Source organism: Mesoplodon bidens (assembly GCF_964165515.1).
Source record: "Mesoplodon bidens genome assembly, contig: HAP1_SCAFFOLD_42, whole genome shotgun sequence".
NCBI classification, from domain to species: domain Eukaryota; kingdom Metazoa; phylum Chordata; class Mammalia; order Artiodactyla; family Ziphiidae; genus Mesoplodon; species Mesoplodon bidens.
The window spans coordinates 15,840-32,668 of record NW_027671544.1 but is presented as its reverse complement, the minus strand read 5'-3'; positions in this window follow the sequence as shown (position 1 = coordinate 32,668).

Sequence of the window (16,829 nt, the reverse complement as noted above, 5' to 3'; positions counted from 1 at the left end):
GCCTTTCTGGTTTTCACACATTTTGTGGATGTCCCTTTTGACCGGTGGGAAGTGATACTTCTTTGTAGTGCAGATTTACATTTCCCAATTGCTTGCTTTGCCAAAAAGGGCGTATGCGTTTTCTCCTGAATATATTCAGGAGAAAACGCATATGCCCTTTTTGGCCTACTGCACCATTGTCGAAGTTGGGCCCCTTTACCTGTGTTTTACAGACGATTCCAACGTAACTCTTGAAGTCTGTTTCCTGATATTCTGCCTCGCTTTGAAAGTCGCCTCGTTGCCTTTTCTCAACAGATTTTTGGACGATAGTTGCCCTTTATTACTCTGCCGGTTTGTGAATTGCTGTGCCCCTGTGCTCCATAATTTCACTCGTTTTTTGCAAGCTGACCACAAGTTCAAAATTTTGGTTCAGGACCTATACTGGTTCCCCTCGTGTAGCTGAGACTTTGGTTAATACTTCTTCCCGCCGGGAAATTAGAGTGACATATGCCTGTCCAAATGCCTAACAGCTACTCTCTCATTGGTTCTCCATCTTTCATTTCATCCTCTGCCAAATTTGCAACTTGTGCGAACCAGGAGGTTAAAGGGGCTGTCTCTCCAAGTTGGGAGATGGATAGTAAAGCAGTTGGAAAGTCAAACCGGAGCAACCAGGAGAGGGAGTATTCGTTGAGTTTTAGAAACCTTTCGTATTCACAGTGTGTCCATTCTCTAGGTTTCCCATACATTTTATAGCTGTATTAATATTCCCTTCAACCTGGACATATGGGACCCATGGAATGGTTGCCATGCATTATTAATTTAAAGGGTATGCATTTGCTCAACTTATCTCACCAATACTCTCAGTCCCAAGAGTCCAGCCTTATGCCACATCCAGAGGTCATTGTAGATAGGGTCATTCCAGGTTTCATCAGAGACTCTGAAGGAATTGAAAAGAATTTCCCTGTTTTTTTTTTTTTTTTTTTTTTTTGCGGTATGCAGGCCTCTCACTGTTGTGGCCTCTCTCGTTGCGGAGCACAGACTCCAGATGCGCAGGCCCAGCAGCCATGGCTGACGGGCACAGCCGCTCCGCGGCATATGGGATTCTCCCAGACCGGGGCACAAACCCGTATCCCCTGCATCGGCAGGCGGACTCTCAACCACTGCACCACCAGGGAGGCCCTTTTGTTTTGTTTTTGAAATTCCTTTTTATAGTGGGTTTAAGCTGATTCTCGCTGCCATGTATATGCCAGTCTAGAAACACTTGATACCCTTACACGGACATATCAATACATAGGTTTTAAGATTCTTACTAGTCAGATATATTCCTCTGTGGGAAATATGGGGTTTTGAGTCCCTTTCACTGAGGGAGGTGTAGGTCTTGTCTATTCCATAGTTCGTTTTTGGAATGGTACCTGTGCTTATATTAAACTCTGTTTTTATGCGTCACCCCACCTCTCCTTCCCCCTTAAGCAGGCATAAGAGTGTTTTCTAAATGTGAGTCTCTGTTCTCTTTCCTAACTCAGTTCATGTGTAGCCATGTTTACAGGATCTCCATAATTGCTATCTTATGATAAGTTTCTTTTTCTGTGTGACTTATTTCACTTAGAATCATCGTACCTGGATCCACTCATTTTGCTGCTACTGGTCTTAGGACATTGAGTTCATGGCAGAGGGATAATCCATCGTTCATAAGTACCACAATTTTTTGAACAATTTTTATATTTTCTGGGATATTTAAGGTGTACCCAAGTTGAGGTTTTTGGAAGCAGTGCAGCCCTTAATTTTGGGGTGGCTCAGACTTATTGATTTTCAGTTTTCCCAAGGTATATACCCCAGACTGCAAGTGCCCTTTGCTCTGTAGCTCTGTTGTTTACTTCTTTTAGGGAACACAATGCACTCCTCCAGAGAGGCAGTTGGCAATATACATCCCACCCATCAGCATAACAAGGCTCCCTGTTCTCCAGGGCCTGTCTTCCCATTCTGCTTTTTAAACATTTTTTGGATATCCCTTTTGAACAGTGGGAAGTGATAATTCTTTGTAGTGCAGATTTCCATTGTCTACTTGCTTGCTTGGCCAAAAAGGGCGTATGTGTTTTCTCCTGAATATATTCAGGAGAAAACACATACACCCTTTTTGCCAAGTGCATCATTGTCGATGTTGGCCCCTCTTCCTGTGCTTCAAATGTGATTCCAGTGTACCTCTTGAACTCTGTTTCCTGCTATTCTGCCTCGCTTTCAGGTCTGCCTCGTTGCCTTCCCTCAATAGATTTTTGGACGATAGTTTTCCATTATTACTCTGACAGTTTGTGAATTGCTGTGCCCCTGAGCTCCATTTTTCAACTCGTTTTTTGTGACATGAACGCAAGTCCAAAATTTTTGTTCAGGACCGATACTGTTCCCGGTGGGTGGCTGAGACTTTGTTTAATTCTTCTTCCTGCTGGGAAATTAGAGTGACATGTGCCCGCCTAAATGCCTAACAGCTATTCTCCCTTGGTTCTCCCTCTTCCCTTTCATCCTCTGCGAAATTGGCAACTTGTACTAACCAGGAAGTTAAAGGGGCTGTCTCTCCAAGTTGGGAGATTGATAGTAAAGCAGTTGGAAAGTCAAACTGGAGCAACCAGGAGAGGGAGTATTCGTTGAGTTTTAGAAACCTTTCATATTCACAGTGTGTCCATTCTCTAGGTTTCTCTTACATGTTATATCTGTAGTAATATTCCCTTCAACCTGGAGAGTTGAGACCCATGGAATGCGTGCCATGCATTATTGCTTTATAGGGTATGCATTTGCTCACCCTATCTCACCAATCCTCTCAGTCCCAAGAGTCCAGCCATATGCCATATCCAGCTGTCGTTGTAGATAGGGTCATTCCAGGTTTCATCAGAAACCCTGAAGGAATTGGAAAGAATTTCCACGTTTTTTGTTTTCTTTTTGAAATTCCTTTTTATAGTGGGTTTGAGCTGATTCTCGCTGCAATTTTTATGCCAGTCTAGACACACTTCATACCCTTATGGAGACATATCAATACATAGGTTTTAAGATCCTTACTAGTCAGATATATTCCTGTGTTGGAAATATGGCGTTTTGAGTCCCTTTCACTGAGGAAAGTTTATTTCTTGTCTATTCCATAGTTGGTTTTCGGAACGGTACCTGTGCTTATATGAAACTCTGGTTTTATGCATCTCCCCACCTCTCCTTCCCCCTTAAGCAGGCATAAGAGTGTTTTCTAAATGTGAGACTCTGTTCTCTTTCCTAACTCAGTTCATGTGTAGCCATGATTACAGGACCTTCATAAGTTATATCTTATGATAAGTTTCTTTTTCTGTGTGACTTATTTCACTTAGAATCATCGTACCTGAATCCACTTATTTTGCTGCTCTTGGTCTTATGTCATTGAGTTCATGGCTGAGGGATAATCCATCGTATGTAAGTACCACAATTTTTTAACCTTTTTTATATTTCCTGGGATATTTAAGGTGTACGCAAGTTGAGGTTCTTGTAAGCAGTGCAGCCCTAAATTTTGGGGTGGCTCTGTCTTATTGATTTTCAGTTTTCCAAATGTATATTCCCTAGACTGGATGTGGCCTTGGCTGTGTAGCTCTGTTGTTTACTTGTTTTAGGGAACAAAATTCACTCCTCCAGAGAGGTGGTTGGCAATTTACATCCTGTCCATCACCATAAAAAAGCTCCCTGTTCTCCAGGGCCTGTCTTGCCATTCTGCTTTTTACACATTTTGTGCATGTCCCTTTTGACCGGTGGGTAGTGATACTTCTTTATAGTGCAGATTTACATTGCCGGCTTGCTTGCTTGGCCAAAAAGGGCATATTCGTTTTCTCCTGAGTATATTCAGGAGAAAATGCATATGCCCTTTTTGGCCAAGTGCATCATTGTCGAAGTTGGGCCCCTCTTCCTGTGCTTTAAAGGTGATTCCAACATACCTCTTGAAATCTGTTTCCTGCTATTCTGACTCGCTTACTTGTCCGACACGTTGCCTTCCCTCAACAGATTTTTGGATGATAGTTGTCCTTTATTACTCTTCCAGTCTGTGAATTGCTGAGTCCCTGAGCTCCATTTTTCAACTCGATATTTTGTGAGATGAACGCAAGTCCAAAATTTTGGTTCAGGACCTAAACTGGTTCCCGGTGGGTGGCTGAGACTGTGGTTAATTCTTCTTCCTGCCTGGAAATTAGAGTGACATGTGCCCGTCCAAATGCCTAACAGCTACTCTCTCATTGGTTCTCCCTCTTCCTTTTCATCCTCTTGCAAATTGTCAATAGTGGGAACCAGGAGGTTAAAGGGGCTGTCGCTCCAGGTTGGGAGATTGACAGTAAAGCAGTTGGAAAGTCAAACTGGAGCAACCAGGAGACAGAGTATTCGTTGAGTTTTAGAAACCTTTCATATTCACAGTGTGTCCATTCTCTAGGTTTCCCGTACATGTTTCAGCTGTAGTATTATTCCCTTCAACCTGGAGAGTTGGGACCAATGGAATGGGTGCCATGCATTATTGCTTTAAAGGGTATGAATTTGCTCACTCTATCTCACCAATGCTCTCTGTCCCAAGAATCCAGCCTTATGCCACATCCAGCTTTCATTTTAGATAGGGTCATTCCAGGTTTCATCAGAGACCCTGAATGAATTGTAAAGGATTTCCCTGCTTTTTTGTTTTCTTTTTGAAATTCCTTTTTATAGTGGGTTTGAACTGATTCTCGCTGCCATGTTTATGCCAGTGTAGAAACACTTGATTCCCTTACAGGGACATGTCAATACATAAGTTTTAAGTTTCTTACTAGTCAGATATATTCCTCTGCGGGAAATATGGGGTTTGGAGTTCCTTTCCTAGAGGAATGTGTAGGTCTTGTCTATTCCATATTTGGTTTTCGGAACGGTACCTGTGCTTATATCAAACTCTGGTTTTATGCATCACCACAGCTCTCCTTCCCACTTAAGCAGGCATAAGAGTGTTTTCTAAATGTGAGACTCTGTTCTCTTTCCTAACTCAGTTCATGTGTAGCCATGTTTACAGGATCTTCATAAGTGATATCTTATGATAAGTTTCTTTTTCAGTGTGTCTTATTTCACTTAGGTTCATCGTGCCTGAAACCACTCCTTTTGCTGCTACTGGTCTTATGACATTGATTTCATGGCTGAGGGATATTCCATCGTATGTAAGTAACACAATTTTTTGAACCATTTTTATATTTCCTGGGATATTTAAGGTGTACCCAAGTTGAGGTTCTTGTAAGCAGTGCAGCCCTAAATTTGGGGGTGACTCAGTCTTATTAATTTTCAGTTTTCCCAAGGTATATTCTCTAGACTGGAAGTGCCTTTGGCTCTGTAGCTCAGTTGTTTCCTTCTTTTGGGGAACACAGTGCACTCCTCCAGAGAGGCAGTTGGCAATATACATCCCACCCATCAGCATAACAAGGCTCCCAGTTCTCCAAGGCCTCTCTTGCCATTCTCCTTTTTACACATTTTGTGGATTTCCCTTTTGAACGGTGAGAAGTGATACTTCTTTGTAGTGCAGATTTGCATTGCCCTGTTGCTTGCTTTGCCAAAATGGGCATATGCGTTTTCTCCTGAATATATTCAGGAGAATAGGCATACACCCTTTTTGTAAAAGTGCATCAATGTTGAAGTTGTGCCCCTCTGTCTGTGCTTTAAAGGCGATTCCAACGTACCTCTTGATACCTGTTTCCTGCTATTCAGCCTCGCTTTCAAGTCCGCCTCGTTGCCTTCCCTCAACATAATTTTGGACGATAGTTGTCCTTTATTACTCTGCCAGTCTGTGAATTGCTGAGTCCCTGAGCTCCATTTTTCAACTCGTTATTTTGTGAGATGAACGCAAGTCCAAAATTTTGGTTCAGGACCTATACTGATTCCTCGTGGGTGGCTGAGACTGTGGTTAATTCTTCTTCCTGCCGGGAAATTAGAGTGACATGTGCCCGTCCAAATGCTACTCTCTCATTGGTTCTCCCGCTTCCCTTTCATCCTCTGCCAAATTGGCAACTTGTGCGAACCAGGAGGTTAAAGGGGCTGTCTCTCCAAGTTGGGAGCTTGATAGTAGAGCAGTTGGAAAGTTAAACCGGAGCAACCAGGGCAGGGAATATTCGCTGAGTTTTAGAAACCTTTCGTATTCACAGTTTGTCCATTCTCTAGGTTTCGTGTACATGTTATAGATGTAGTAATATTCCCTTCACAATGGAGAGTTGGGACCCATGGAATGTGTGCCATGCATTATTGCTTTAAAGCGTCTGCATTTGCTCACACAATCTCACCAATCCTCTCAGTCCCAAGTGTCCAGCCTTATGCCACATCCAACTGTCATTGCAGACAGGGTCATTCCAGGTTTTATCAGAGACCCTGAAGGAAATGTAAACAATTTCCCTGCTTTTTTGTTTTGTTTTTGAAATTCCTTTTTATAGTGGGTTTGAGCTGATTCTCACTGCCATGTTTATGCCAGTCTATACATACTTGATTCCCTTACGCAGACATATCAGTACATAGGTTTTAAGATCCTTACTAGTCAGATATATTCCTCTGCGGGAAATATGGGGTTTTGAGTCCCTTCCACTGAGGAAGGGGTAGGTCTTGTCTATTCCATAGTTGGTTGTCGGAACGGTACCTGTGCTTATATCAAACTCTGGTTTTATGCGTCACCCCACCTCTCCTTCCCCCTTAAGCAGGCATAAGAGTGTTTTCTAAATGTGAGACTCTGTTCTCTTTCCTAAATCAGTTTAGGTGTAGCCATGTTTACAGCATCTTCTTTTCTGTTATGTTATGATAAGTTTCTTTTTTTGTGTGACTTATTTCACTTAGGTTCATCGTGCCTGAAACCACTCCTTTTGCTGCTACTGGTCTTATGACATTGATTTCATGGCTGAGGGATATTCCATCGTATGTAAGTAACACAATTTTTTGAACCATTTTTATATTTCCTGGGATATTTAAGGTGTACCCAAGTTGAGGTTCTTGTAAGCAGTGCAGCCCTAAATTTGGGGGTGACTCAGTCTTATTAATTTTCAGTTTTCCCAAGGTATATTCTCTAGACTGGAAGTGCCTTTGGCTCTGTAGCTCAGTTGTTTCCTTCTTTTGGGGAACACAGTGCACTCCTCCAGAGAGGCAGTTGGCAATTTACATCCCACCCATCAGCATAACAAGGCTCGTGTACTCCAGGGCCTGTCTTGCCTTTCTGGTTTTTACACATTTTGTGGATGTCCCTTTTGACCGGTGGGAAGTGATACTTGTTTGTAGTGCAGATTTGCATTGCCCTGTTGCTTGCTTTGCCAAAATGGGCATATGCGTTTTCTCCTGAATATATTCAGGAGAATAGGCATACACCCTTTTTGTAAAAGTGCATCAATGTTGAAGTTGTGCCCCTCTGTCTGTGCTTTAAAGGCGATTCCAACGTACCTCTTGATACCTGTTTCCTGCTATTCAGCCTCGCTTTCAAGTCCGCCTCGTTGCCTTCCCTCAACATAATTTTGGACGATAGTTGTCCTTTATTACTCTGCCAGTCTGTGAATTGCTGAGTCCCTGAGCTCCATTTTTCAACTCGTTATTTTGTGAGATGAACGCAAGTCCAAAATTTTGGTTCAGGACCTATACTGATTCCTCGTGGGTGGCTGAGACTGTGGTTAATTCTTCTTCCTGCCGGGAAATTAGAGTGACATGTGCCCGTCCAAATGCTACTCTCTCATTGGTTCTCCCGCTTCCCTTTCATCCTCTGCCAAATTGGCAACTTGTGCGAACCAGGAGGTTAAAGGGGCTGTCTCTCCAAGTTGGGAGCTTGATAGTAGAGCAGTTGGAAAGTTAAACCGGAGCAACCAGGGCAGGGAATATTCGCTGAGTTTTAGAAACCTTTCGTATTCACAGTTTGTCCATTCTCTAGGTTTCGTGTACATGTTATAGATGTAGTAATATTCCCTTCACAATGGAGAGTTGGGACCCATGGAATGTGTGCCATGCATTATTGCTTTAAAGCGTCTGCATTTGCTCACACAATCTCACCAATCCTCTCAGTCCCAAGTGTCCAGCCTTATGCCACATCCAACTGTCATTGCAGACAGGGTCATTCCAGGTTTTATCAGAGACCCTGAAGGAAATGTAAACAATTTCCCTGCTTTTTTGTTTTGTTTTTGAAATTCCTTTTTATAGTGGGTTTGAGCTGATTCTCACTGCCATGTTTATGCCAGTCTATACATACTTGATTCCCTTATGCAGACATATCAGTACATAGGTTTTAAGATCCTTACTAGTCAGATATATTCCTCTGCGGGAAATATGGGGTTTTGAGTCCCTTCCACTGAGGAAGGGGTAGGTCTTGTCTATTCCATAGTTGGTTGTCGGAACGGTACCTGTGCTTATATCAAACTCTGGTTTTATGCGTCACCCCACCTCTCCTTCCCCCTTAAGCAGGCATAAGAGTGTTTTCTAAATGTGAGACTCTGTTCTCTTTCCTAAATCAGTTTAGGTGTAGCCATGTTTACAGCATCTTCTTTTCTGTTATGTTATGATAAGTTTCTTTTTTTGTGTGACTTATTTCACTTAGAATTATCGTACCTGAATCCACTCATTTTGCTGCTACTCGTCTTATGACATTGATTTCATGGCTGAGGGATATTCCATCGTACATAAGTACCACAATTTTTTGAACCATTTTTATATTTCCTGGGATAATTCAGGTGTACCGAAGTTGAGGTTCTTGTAAGCATTGTAGCCCTAAATTTTGGGGTGGCTCTGTCTTATTGATATTCAGTTTTCCCAAGGTATGTTCCCTAGACTGGAAGTGCCCTTGGCTCTGTAGCTCTGTTGTTTACTTGATTTAGGGAACACAATGCACTCCTCCAGAGAGGCAGTTGGCAATTTACATCCCGCCCATCAGCATAAATAGGCTCGTGTACTCCAGGGCCTGTCTTGCCTTTCTGGTTTTTACACATTTTGTGGATGTCCCTTTTGACCGGTGGGAAGTGATACTTGTTTGTAGTGCAGATTTGCATTGCAGGCTTGCTTGCTTGGCCAAAAAGGGTATATGCGTTTTCCCCTGAATATATTCAGTATAAAACCCTTACGCCCTTTTTGGCCAAGCACATCATTGTCGAAGTTGTGCCCCGCTTTCGGTGCTTTAAAGACTATTCCAACGTACCTCTTTAAATCTGTTTCCTGCTATTCTGCCTCGCTTTCAAGTCTGCCTCGCTGCCTTCTCTCAACAGATTTTTTGACGATAGTTGTCCTTTATTAATCTGCCAGTTTGGGTATTGCTGTGCCCCTGAGCTCCATTTATCAACTGTTTTTTTGTGAGCTAACCGCAAGTCCAAAATTTTGATTCAGGACCTATACTGGTTCCCTGTGGGTGGCTGAGACTTTCGTTAATTCTTCTTCCTGCGGGGATATTAGAGTGACATGTGCCCGTCCAAATGCCTAACAGCTACTCTCTCATGGGTTCTCCCTCGTCCATTTAATCCTCTGCCATATTGGAAACCTGTGCGAAACAGGAGTTTAAAGGTGCTGTCTCTCCAGGATGGGAGATTGTTAGTAAACCAGTTGGAAAGGCAAACCGGAGCACCAGGAGAGGGACTATTCGTTGAGTTTTAGAAAACTTTCGTATTCACAGTGTGTCCATTCTCTAAGTTTCCCGTATATATTATATGTGTAGTAATATTCACTTCAACCTGGAGAGTTGGGACCCATGGAATGGGTGGATGCATTATTTCTTTAAAGAGTGTGCATTTGCTCACCCGTTCTCACCAATCCTCTCAGTCCCATGTGTCCAGCATTATGACACATCCCGGTGTCATTTTAGATAGGGTCATTCCAGGTTTCATCAGAAACCCTGAAGGAATTGTAAAGAATTTCCCTATTTTTTTGTTTTGTTTTTGAAATTCCTTTTTTATAGTGGTTTAAGCTGATTCTCGCTGCCATGTTTATGCCAGTCTGGGCACACTTGATTCCCTTAGGGAGACATATCAATACATAGGTTTTAAGATTATTACTAGTCAGATATAATCCTCTGCGGGAAATATGGTGTTTTGAGCCCCTTCCACTGAGGAAAGTGTAGGTCTTGTCTATTCCATAGTTGGTTTTTGGAAGGCTACATGTGCTTATATCAAACGCTGGTTTTATGCATCACCGCACCTCTCCTTCCCCCTTAAGCAGGCATAAGAGTGTTTTCTAAATGTGAGACTCTGTTCTCTTTCCTAACTCTGTTTAAATGTAGCCATGTTTACAGGATCTTCCTAAGTGATACCTTATGGTACGTTTCTTTTTCTGTGTGACTTATTTCACTTAGAATCATCGTACGTGAATCCACTCATTTTGCTGCTACTGATCTTATGACATGGATTTCATGGCTGAGGGATATTCCATCATACGTAAGTATCACAATTTTTTAAACCATTTTTATATATCCTGTGATATTTAAGGTGTACCCAATTTGAGGTTCTTGTAAGCAGTGCAGCCCTAAATTTGGGGGTGGCTCTGTCTTTTTGATTTTCAGTTTTCCCAAGGTATATTCCCTAGACTGGAAGTGCCCTTGGCTCTGTAGCTCTGTTTTTTACTTGTTTTAGGGAACACAGTGCACTCCTCCAGTGAGGCAGTTGGCAATATACATCCCGTCCATCAGCATAACAAGGATCCCAGTTATCCAGGGCCTATCTTGCCTTTCTGGTTTTTACGTACTTTGTGGATGTCCCTTTTTACCGGTGGGAAGTGATACTTCTTTTTAGTGCTGATTTGCATTGCCCGCTTGCTTTCTTGGCCAAAAAGGGCGTATGCGTTTTCCCCTGAATATATTCAGGCAAAAACGCATATGCCCTTTTTGGCCAAGGGCATCTTTGTCGAAGTTGTGCCCCTTTTCCTGTGCTTTACAAGTGATTCCAACGTACTTCTTGGAATCTGTTTCCTGCTATTCGGTCTCGCATTAAAGTCCGCCTCGTTGCCTTCCCTCAACAGATTTTTGGACGATAGTTGTCTTTTATTACTGTTCCAGTTTGTGAATTGCTGTGCCCCTGAGCCCAATGTTTCAACACTTTTTTTGTGAGCTTAACGCAAGTCCAAAATTTTGGTTCAGGACCTATACTGGTTCCCGGTGGGTGGCTGGGACTTTGGTTAATCCTTCTTCCGGCCGGGAAATTAGAGTGACATGTGCCCGTCCAAATGCCTAACAGCTACTCTCTCTTTGGTTCTCCGTGTTCCCTTCCGTCCTCTGCCAAATTGGCAACCTGTGCAAACCAGGAGGATAAAGGGGCCGTCTCTCCAAGTAGGGAGATTGATAGTAAAGCAGTTGGAAAGTCAAATCGGAGCACCAGGAGAGGGACTATTTGTTGAGTTTTAGAAACATTTCGTATTCACAGTGTGTCCATTCTCTAGGTTTCCCATACATGTTATAGCTGTAGTAATATTCCCTTCAACCTGGAGAGTTGGGACCCATGGAAAGGGGGCCATGCATTATTGCTTTAAAGGGTCTGCATTTGCTCACCCAGTCTCACCACTCCTCTCAGTCCCCAGTGTCCAGCCTTACGCCACATCCAGCTGTCATTGTAGGTAGCGTAATTCCAGGTTTCTTCAGAGACAATGAAGGAATTGTAAAGAATTTCCTGTTTCTTGTTTTGTTTTTGAAATTCCTTTTTATAGTGGGTTTGAACTGATTCTTTCTGCCATGTTTATGCCACTCTAGACACACCTGATTCCCCTACCCAGACATATCAGTACATAGGTTTTAAGATCCTTGCTAGAAAGATATATTCCTCTGCAGGAAAAATGGTTTTTCAGTCCCATTCACTAAGGAAGGTGTACGTCTTGTCTATTCCATAGTTGGTTTTTGCAACTGTACCTGTGCTTATATCAAACTCTGGTTTTATGCAACACCCTACCTCTCCTTCCCCTGAAGCAGGCATAAGAGTGTTTTCTAAATGTGAGGCTCTTTTCTCTTTCCTCACTCAGTTCAAATGTAGCCATGTTTACAGGATCTTCATAAGTGATATCTTAGGATAAGTTTCTTTTTCTGTGTGTCTTATTTCACTTAGAATCATCGTACCTGAATCCACTCATTTTGCTGCTACTGGTCTTATGACATTGATTTCATTGCTGAGGGATATTCCTTCGTACGTAAGTACCACAATTTTTGGAAACATTTTTATATTTCCTGGGATATTTAAGGTGTACCCAAGTTGAGGTTCTTATAAGTAGTGCAGCCCTAAATTTGGGGGTGGCACTGTCTTATTGATTTTCAGATTTCCCAAGGTATATTCCCTAGACTGGAAGTGCCCTTGGCTCTGTTGCTCTGTTGTTTACTTGTTTTAAGGAATACAGTTCACTCATCCTGTGAGGCAGTTGGCAATTTATATCCCGCCCATGAGCATAACAATGCTCCCTCTTCTCCAGGGCCTGTCTTGCCTTTCTGGTTTTTACACATTTTGTGGATGTCTCTTTGACCAGTGGGAAGTGATACTTGTTTGTAGTGCAGATTTGCATTGCCCACTTGCTTACTTGGCCAAAAAGTGGGTATGCATTTTCTCCCGAATATATTCAGGAGAAAATGCATACGCTCTTTTTGGCCAAGTGCATCATTGTCGAAGTTGTGCCCCTCTTCCTGTGCTTTACATGCGACAACTACGTACCTCATGAAATCTGTTCCCTGCTATTCTGCCTCACTTACAACTCCGCCTCATTGCCTTCTCTCAACAGATTTTTGGACGATAGTTGTCCTTTATTACTCTGCTAGTTTGTGAATTACTGTGCCCCTGAGCTCCATGTGTCAACTCGTTTTTGTGAGCTGAACTCAAGCCCAAAATTTTGGTTCGGGACCTATACTGGTTCCCGGTGGGTGGCTGAGACATTGGTTAATTCTTCTTCCTGCCGGGAAATTAGAGTGACATGTGCCCGTCCAACTGCCTAACAGCTACTCTCTCATTGGTTCTCCCTCTTCCCTTCCATCCTCTGCCAAATTGGCAACATGTGCTAACCAGGAGGTTAAACGGGCTGTCTCTCGAAGTTGGGAGATTGATAGTAAAGCAGTTGGAAAGTCAAAGCGGAGCACCTGGAGAGGGACTATTCTTTGAGTTTTAGAAACCTTTCGTATTCACAGTGTGTTCATCCTCTAGGTTTCCCATACATGTTATAGCTGTAGTAATATTCCCTTCAACCTGGAGAGTTGGGACCCATGGAATGGGTGCCATGCATTATTGCTTTAAAGGGTCTGCATTTGCTCACACAATCTCACCAATCCTCTCAGTCACAAGTGTCCAGTCTTATGCCACATCCAGCTGTCATTGTAGATAGGGTCATTCCACGTATCATCAGAGACCCTGAAGGAATTGTAAAGAATTTCCCTGTTTTTTTGTTTTGCTTTTGAAATTCCTTTTTATAGTGGGATTGAACTGATTCTCGCTGCCAAGTTTATGCCCGTCTAGACACACTTAAATCCCTTATGCAGACATATCAGTACATAAGTTTTAACATCCTTTCTAGTCAGATATATTCCTCTGTGGTAAATATGGGGTTTTGAGTCCCTATCAGTGAGGAATGTGTAGGTCTTTTCTATTCCATAGTTGGTTTTTGGAACGGTACCTCTGCTTATATCAAATTCTGGTTTTATGCATCACCCTACCTCTCCTTCCCCCTTAAGCAGGCATAAGAGTGTTTTCTAAATGTGAGACTCTGTTCTCTTTCCTAACTCAGTTCAAGTGTAGCCATGTTTACAGGATCTTCATATGTGATATCTTACGATAAGTTTCTTTTTCTGTGTGACCTATTTCACTTAGAATCATCGTATCTGAATCCACACATTTTGCTGCTACTTGTCTTATGACATTGATTTCATGGCTAAGGGATATTCCATCATACGTAAGTACCACAGTTTTTTGAAACATTTTTATATTTCCTGGGATATTTAAGGTGTACCCAAGTTGAGGTTCTTGTAAGCAGTGCAGCTCTAAATTTGGGGGTGGCTCTGTCTTATTGATTTTCAGTTTTCCCAAAGTATATTCCCTAGACTGGAAGTGCCCTTGGCTCTGTAGCTCTGTTGTTTACTTGTTTTAGGGAATACAGTGAACTCCTCCAGTGAGGCAGTTTGCAATTTTCATCCCGCCAATCAGCATAACAATGCACCCTGTTCTCCAGGGCCTGTCTTGCCTTTCTGGTTTTTACACATTTTGTGGATGTCCCTTTTAACTGGGGGGAAGTGATACTTCTTTGTAGTGCAGATTTGCTTTGCCCACTTACTTACTTGGCCAAAAAGAGCGTATGCATTTTCTCCTGAATATATTCAGGAGAAAATGCATACGCTCTTTTTGGCCAAGCTCATCATTGTCGAAGTTGTGCCCCTCTTCCTGTGCTTTACAGGAGATTCCAACGTACCTCTTGAAATCAGTTTCCTGCTATTCTGCCTCGCTTTCAAGTCCTCCTCGTTGCCTTCCCTCAACAGATTTTTGGAAGGTAGTTGTCCTTTATTACACTGCAAGTTTGTGAATTGCTGTGCCCCTGAGCTCCATTTTTCAACTCGTTTTTTGTGAGCAGAACGCAAGTTCAAAATTTTGGTTCAGGACCTATACTGGATCCCGGTGGGTGGCTTAGACTTTGGATAATTCTTCTTCCTGCCAGGAAATTAGAGTGACATGTGCCCGTCCAAATGCCTAACAGCTACTCTCTCATTGATTCTCCGTCTTCCCTTTCATCCTCTGCAAGATTGGCAACCTGTGCGAACCAGGAGGGTAAAGGGTCTCTCTCTCCAAGTTGGGAGATTGATAATAAGGCAGTTGGAATGTCAAACCGGAGCACCATGAGAGGGACAATTCGTTGAATTTTGGAAACCATTCATATTCACAGTGTGTCCGTCCTTTAAGTTTCCTATACATGTTATAGCTGTAGTAATATTCCCTTAAACCTGGAGAGTAGGGACCCTTGGAATGGGTGCCATGCATTATTGTTTTAAAGGGTCTGCATTAGCTCACCCAGTCTCACCAATCCTCTCAGTCCCAAGAGTCCAGCCTTATGCCACATCCAGCTGTCATTGTAGATAGGGTCATTCCAGATTTCATCAGAGACCCTTAGGAATTGTAAAGAATTTCCCTGTTTTTTTGTTTTGTTTTTGAAATTCCTTTTTATAGTGGGTTTGAGCTGATTCTCAGTGCCATGTTTATGCCAGTCTAGACACACTTGATTCCTTTATTCAGACATATCAATACATAGGTTTTAAGATTCTTACTAGTCAGATTTATTCCTCTGCGGGAAATATGGGGTTTGAGTCCCTTTCACTGAGGAAGGTGTAGGTCTTGTCTATTCCATAGTTGGTTTTTGGAACGGTACTTGTGCTTATATCAAACTCTGGTTTTATGCATCACCCCACCTCTCCTTCCCACTTAAGCAGGCATAAGTGTGTTTTCTATATGTGAGACGCTGTTCTCTTTCCTAACTGAGTTAAAGTGTTGCCATGTTTACAGGATCTTCATAAGTGATATCTTATGATAAGTTTCATTTTCTGTGTGACTTATTTCACTTAGAATCATCGTACCTGAATCCACTCATTTTGTTGCTACTGGTCTTATGACATTGATTTCATGGCTGAGGGATATGCCATCGTACGTAAGTACCACAATTTTTTGAACCATTTTTATTTTTCCTGGGATATTTAAGGTGTACCCAAGTTGAGGTTCTTGTAAGCAGTGCAGGCCTAAATTTGGGCGTGGCTGTGTCTAATTAATTTTCAGTTTACCCAATGTATATTTCGTAGACTGGAAGCGCCCTTTCCTCTGTAGCCCCGTTGTTTACTTGTTTTAGGGAACACAGTGCACTGCTCCAGAGAGGCAGTTGGCAATTTATATCCCGCCCATCAGCATAACAGGGCTCCCTGTTCTCCAGGGCCTCTCTTGCCTTTCTGGTTTTTACACATTTTGTGGATCTCCCATTTGACCTGTGGGAAATGATACTTCTTTTTAGTGCAGATTGGCAATGCCCTCTTGCTTGGTTGGTCAAAAATGGCGTATGGATTTTAACCTGAATATATTTAGGAAAAAACGCATATGCTCTTTTTGGCCAAGTGCACCATTGTTGAAGTTCTGCCCCACTTCCTGGGCTTTACAGGTGATTCCAAAGTACCTCTTGAAATCTGTTTCCTGCTATTCTGAATCGCTTTAAAGTCCGCCTCGTTGCCTTCCCTCAACAGATTTTTGGACAATAGTTGTCCTTTATTACTCTGACAATTTTTGAATTGCTGTGCCCCTGAGCTCCATTTTTCAACTCGTTTTTTGTGAGCTCCACGCAAGTCCAAAATTTTGGTTCAGAACCTATACTGGTTCTCGTTGGGTGGCTGAGACTTTGGTTAATTCTTCTTCATGCCGGGAATTTAGAGGGGCGTTTGCCCGCCCAAATGCCTAACAGCTACTCTCTAATTGGATCTCCCTCTTCCCTTTCATCCTTTGCCAAATTGGCAACCTGTGCGAACAAGGAGGGTAAAGGGGCTCTCTCTCGAAGTTGGGAGATTGATAGTAAGGCAGTTGGAATGTCAAACTGGAGCACCAGGAAGGGGACTATTCGTTGAGTTTTAGAAACCTTTCGTATTCACAGTGTGTCCATCCTTTAGGTTTCCCATACATTTTAAAGCTGTACTAATATTCCCTTCAACCTGGAGAGTTGGGACCCATGGAATGGGTGTCATGCATTATTGCTTTAAAGTGTCTGCATTTGCTGACCCAGTCTCACCAATCCTATCTGTCCCAAGTGTCCAGCCTTATGCCACATCCAGCTGTCATTGTAGATAGGGTCATTCCAGGTTTCATCAGAGACCCTGAAGGAATTGTAAAGAATTTCTCTGTTTTTTGTTTTGTTTTTGAAATTCCTTTTTATAGTGGGTTTGAGCTGAT